General features: G+C 43.2%; 1 protein-coding gene across 6 annotated transcripts in view; it reads left to right on the top strand.

Moving 5' to 3' along the window:
• The first annotated feature begins 938 nt into the window (after positions 1-938).
• The window catches only part of LOC125016266 (zinc finger protein 516-like), a 47,605-nt gene continuing 42,543 nt past the window's right edge, over positions 939-6,000 (top strand). For 2 of the 6 annotated variants that reach the window (XM_047598642.1, XM_047598640.1), the window contains exon 1: positions 939-1,013. The gene's annotated coding sequence lies outside the window, so the exon portion shown is untranslated. Of the gene's footprint in view, positions 1,014-3,272; positions 3,709-6,000 lie in introns of those variants that run through there. The other 4 variants (XM_047598641.1, XM_047598639.1, XM_047598643.1 and 1 more) reach the window with 3 other exon arrangements.

Genomic DNA, 6,000 nt, shown 5'->3' with positions numbered 1-6,000 from the left:
TTAAACATAAATCCTCGCACATATGTTGATCCCTGGCTGTTGCCGAGCCGTTCTGTTCATCATGTTTGTGTGGATGTGTGGAACAGGACTGAAAACCTGCTCGACTGAAAATAAAGCAGGATTTAGTTATGCATTCTTGCATTCTTCAAGACAATACAAAAACATGTCGCCTTAATTTTATTTTGCCATCTTAAAACTAAAAGTCAAAGTAAAGCTACGGTATAAACTTTACGACATGGATGAATTAATAAATTATTAAATGCTTTGCAAACAATGAAGGGGGGGTTATCTTCTGGCCGACTAGCGTAACAACGCACCACTGTATGTAACATGTATGTACTGGACTTAAACAGGGAAGTTTGTCAGATTGGAATTGAGCCATGTTTTTTTGTTTGTTTGTTTGTTTTAAATTGTGTTCTCCGAAATCAAATAACATTTCACTTAGATTTAAACCATTATTATGATCTTTCTAAGAAACATCTGTTCCTGTTCTTCAATCGAAGTAGATTCAACTGTCAATGACTTCATCATTATACAATTTTGTATCTCTGCGTCACATTTATTTTTTTTCTCTGAATAACCCCCTAAGTGAGGTATCGCACTCTTGAAGCACTATTTTGAGTCCTTAGCAGTATCAACAACTTTTCGCTGATGGGACAATAGCAGACAGTTCCATTTAATGCGGGAGAAACCATTCGGTTGCGGAAAAGGGGGTGCCAGGAAATTGCCAAATCCGCTCCCACGGGCACGAAGTGCAGCGCGTTTGTACCGCGGGGGGTCGGCGTGTTTGCAAAAAGGTGAGCGCATTTATTTGTTTAATATCAAAGCGAAGCGTAAATGCGTTATAGAACGAAACCGGAGGAGAAATAATCGCCACGCCCCCTCCACAAGACCGAATGGACTCGACCTACTCAATCATGCACTTCAGCATACACTGCAAAGAGCATGCTTTCACCTTTAGGATTGTCTATGCTTCTTGAAGTCACCCTGGATTAGTCTTTTGGATAAAGCAGGTACGCAGATCTCCTGTTTCTTTCTCTTTTACACACACACACAGTCTAGTGAACAACCCTGTGTGTTCTGAATTGGCTGTAGGTGGAAGGCGATTGTCTGATCTTGATTTATAAATAGGTTACACATTGGCAATGGTGTATTGTTGTATAATGATGTTGTAAGATAATATATATCATGTATGACCTTCTGTCGGTGGCTATTCAGTGCGGAGAAGGTAGGAATGTATTGCTCATTTCCACTTCACATAGACACAATGACTTGTGGCTCCCAGTTTGATTAACAGCCTTGTCATGTCTGTAAGTCATCACACTTCACATCAACAAAAAGCGGACTAAAGTTATGCTTCTCGGTTTTTAAGTGTTGGGATAAAAGGAGCACAAAGGACTGGTGTCCTTCACCGACATCAGTGCAAACTTTCCACCAGCTCTCAACACACACACACACACACACACACACACACACACACACACACACACACTCATCTCTTCCTTGAGTAATGTTTGGTCATTACGGATCACGGATAGATGGGACTTAAAGAGTTGTTAGCAAAACTAAAAAAAAAAGAAGAAAAGAAAAGAGGCAGCTAAGCGCAGGAAATATCCAGAGAGAAGAAAGATTTGAAAACAATGTTTTATTCACACGGAGACAGGCATAGAGGGTGGAGGTGGACGTTAGGGAGGGGTAAGGGGTGGGGGGTGGAGGGGTAATCCATATTAGGAAGTGGTGTCCTACATAATAGACATGGCACAACTGCCACTGAGCAAGGCACAGGTGCCAGCAGCCGGAACGGTGGCTCTCGAGCTCACTCGCATGGGGATCTGAAACCGCTGGAAGCTCTCTGGTGTGTCGCATTTCTTCTCCTTTCAATCTCTGCGCCTGCTCAAACTCACGCAATCTGCATGCGGTGCGCGCGCGCGTGCGCGTTTGGTGTGGAGGGGGGGTACTGGGGGGGCGGAAACATGTGGCGAGGGAGGCGGGTGGTGGTGGTGGTGGGGGGTCAATCGTGTGTTTCGTGTGTGTTGGGGAGGGGGGGGGCAATGAGAGGGGGGCTCTTTGCTTGTAACTTTTTTCCACCCTCCTAAATGATGATGCACCTACAGGATGTGAGCTTACTGTTATTTTAAAGGGACACAATGGGACTAAAGCTGCGACTGCAGGGGCGCACAGTGCAAGACAATGCGTGGTAATGACGGGCTGTGTAGGCCACACGCAGGTGACTGAGCACGCGCACGCGCGTGCGTGCGAAAGTAAGTGCGGAGCCCGAACCCGTGGATGTTCATCAGCGTGACATGTCTCCTTTTGTGCACAAATCCGATTTCGCACGCACGTACGGGGCCACTGGCGAGGCCAGGAAGAGGCAGTTGCTCGGTGTCGCCTCTTCTCTGGACACTTTATAATTAAATGCACGCACACATGAACGCGCCAGCAGATCCTCCTCCTCCTCCTCCCCGTGGTAGGAAGCGATGCAGTTATAAATGAAACAAAAAGACAAGGGAATGTGCGCCCTCTGTGTGCGCGCTGAGGTTTAGTGGCGCTGGTTAACACCGCGGGGACAAACTTTCTGCTTCTCCTTTTTTTTTTTTTTTTCGCCCTCGATCTCGTCCTCGCTGTTTCGCACACACAGACACACACACACATGCTTCTTTCCATCCAGGATGCGTTCAGGTGCTCCCCCAAGCTCCGCCATCACCATGCTAGCAAATGTGGACAGAAATTGCGTAGGGTTGGTGCTGGGCATGGGCGACGTTGGGGCGAGTTGTACGTGACTTTTATTCTTAGGCTTCGTGGTGCACTTCCTTAACTTGTGCATGTGTCATGGGAAAACGTATAGATCTCAATCGTTGCGGGAAAAAAAGACAACATTGGTGATTATTAACACAATCACAAACAAGAATATTCCAAAGGACAGTTTCATGTGTAATATTTATTTATACCGAAACTTTTTAAACACATTAGCAACCAAGGCAGGGATCTACTTGGTTAAAAAATTCCATTGCCGATTAATTATCAAGTCTCTCTGTCTGAATCTGAAAGTGAAAAATCCCTGTGGACCCCAAAAGCTAAAAGCAACACGTGTCGCTATTGTGGAGACACAGGCAAATATTTGTCTTTTTTTCTAGTTTTTTTTTTCTAGAAAAAACATCAAAATAATCATTAATTACTATCTCTATCACGATGCTCAGCCAGTAACTCATATGATCTATAAATGTATCCCTATTTTCACTTTGTGAAATAATAGCTACGATGGCATGTGGCTGAATGCGCAATCGTTTCGCCTTATTATCCAATTTACCACTCCGTATCTGTGAATCACAACATTTCCGACACCACCTGAAGGCAGCAGCAGCGAAACGACAAGACACGAGAAAGAGAGACATATAGAGCGAAGGGAGAGAGAGGGAGAGCGAGAGAGAGAGAGAGAAAGAGAGGAACCTGTACTGTTTTACAGCACAAGGGGATAGGAATTCGCGAGAGACAACAATAATCATTCTACACTTATTTGAGCAAAGTTGATCCGCGGGTTGCTGTTGTCAGTCGCTGCTCTGGAAGACACAGCGGTCCTTCCCTTCTATCTCTATCTGGATCTGGACTCTTTAACATTTTGCTTCTGGAGAGCTGCACCGGTCCCATTTTTCTTTTCTTTTCTTTCTTTTTTTTTTTTTTAAACGAGAGCTCAAGCTGTGTTTTCAACTGGTAAGGAAGTGGCCGTGTATAATTATTATTGTTTCTTATTTTGAGGGCGTGTTCGCCAAGTGCTGCTTTTTGCTGCTGCTTCTGCTGCTTGTGCTGCAATCTTTGGCTATTACAAGACTCTTGAGTTTTAACCTAGTCGTTTCCTTTGAGGGAGCAGAGCAGGGGACTGATTAAGAAACGGGCACCAAAAAGTATACAACGTGCGGGAGTGTGGAGATAAGGCTCGTATTGAGGAACGCTTGATAAGAGACTGGGACCTGGCGAGAGGGATCATGTGATATGAATCAAAGGCAAAACGAAGTTCTGGGAGGAATTTCATAGCCATTGTCACACACACACACACACACACACACACACACATATATACATATATATCTATATCAGACAATGTTGTGTCTATGTGTCTATATGAGACAGTGTTAACATGACAGCGTTATAAATGAATTGCAGACATGGCAAACGCATAAGCACGAAAATTACGAGTATCGCTATAAAATGAAATAATATTATAGTCAGAGTGATCCTCCTCCAGGGACAAGCAGGAGTAGTTATCACAAGAGATAGTTATGTAAACGGGAGAGAGAGAGCGAGAGTGTGCGCGCATGTGTATGCGTACGCGCGTACGTGCGCCAAAGCGTGCTCACCTTCATTTTGTTTGTAGACTTGCACTGATATAAAAAAAGAAAGGGACAACAACAAAGACTAGTATATATATATATATATATATATATATATATATATATATATATATATATATATATATGTATATTATATGTATATATAGACATAGACACACACACACACACACACACACACACACACACAAAATGTTGAATTGATAACAGCAGTTTACCATAGCTAAGCTGGGTGTGACACCTTTCCGTGTGTTGTTTTGGTTTTCTGGTCTCTTTATTGCTCTGGTGAGTTGATTAAGAGTAAAAAAAAAAGTCACTAAAATGTTTAATGTGGCACAAAACAAGTCGGTCCGATTGAATGAATGTTGCTTCATGTCTGATGTGTAATGTGTAAACTGACTATTGTTTGCTGACTGCAAAAGCTGAACCCAATTTAAAAGAATGACTTATGATCCAAGTAATACAATAGTTGATATTAGAGCTGCTTGATAAAATGCAGCATGGATGGCTTGTCTCTGGCGAAACTGTCTATGCAGTTTGCTTCAGCTAAGTTGGGTATGAGGTCTTTTAGCTTATTGTTTTGGTTTTCCTGTCTCTTCACTGTCCTAGCTCTCGGGGCTAGCTGGTGATTCTTCCTTAATTGGCTGAGAGAGAAAACGGAGCAACAAGTCCTTAATTTTTTTTTTTTATGGCAGCTCAAAGCGGGGCGGTCTGATTGAATGTTGCTTCATGCCTCATGTGTAATGTGTAAACAGGCTATTGTTTGAGAACTGCTAGCCACAAAACCTAAACCTATTTTACAAAAAACAAAAAAAAGTTTAGAACTTACGATACTAAACTGACTTCCTTCTTGATTCAGTGCAAGGTGCTGTACAACCCCTCTCCCTGCTTGTATCTATTGTGGAAAGTGGCAGCACCTCAAGTCTCTAGATATCTTACGAAAGAGGAAGAGAGAAAACACCAACAAAGACAAGGCGTCGTCTTATCTGGTGGAATTTTGGCTCCCAACAGTTGCATAAATAAGGGTGGATTTGTATTGGTGGAGTTAGCTCAGACATTAAAGTCACTATTATATAATACGCACTTGTGTGTGATAGCCTGAGTTAAGTGTGTGGTAAAGTGTGCATTTAAGGTATTGCCATCCAGGTTGTATGTATGCAGTGTTAGTGTATTCCAGTAATTATCTCAAACAGACTGACAGTGTTCATTGGGTGCAGCTTATTTTCCTACTCGATGACTTTTCTTTCTTCTTCTTTTCTGAGATTGACTTTCCGTGGGGTGCTGCTCCCCCCCCCCCTCTTGTAGCTGTCGAAAGATACAGCATTTGCTTCTGTTTAAGGTCACACACACTTACAGAAAGAGAAAGAAATAGAGAGCGGAGGGAGGGAGGGAGAGAAGGAGGAGGGAGGAAGAGAGACAGAGTGTTGTTTTGCAGACAGGATTACATTGTCTCCCCCCCCACCCCCCTCTCCACCTCCATGTCAGATTTCAGACATTATGTTAAACATTTTTTCTTCACCCTGCAGCTCTCGCCCTGTGGTTGTATGGCTGAATACAACACCCCGGAGAGACGCACAGCAACAATAGATGATCTAACTTCCCCAAATTAACTGTTAGATAATAAATGGCACTTTAGAGCACCACCTGTTCTGCAAAT

The sequence above is a fragment of the Mugil cephalus genome, chromosome 11 (genome assembly GCF_022458985.1).
Source record: "Mugil cephalus isolate CIBA_MC_2020 chromosome 11, CIBA_Mcephalus_1.1, whole genome shotgun sequence".
Taxonomy (NCBI): Eukaryota; Metazoa; Chordata; class Actinopteri; order Mugiliformes; family Mugilidae; genus Mugil; species Mugil cephalus.
The sequence above is the reverse complement of the archived record's forward strand: the minus strand, read 5'-3'. Positions and strand labels throughout refer to the sequence as shown.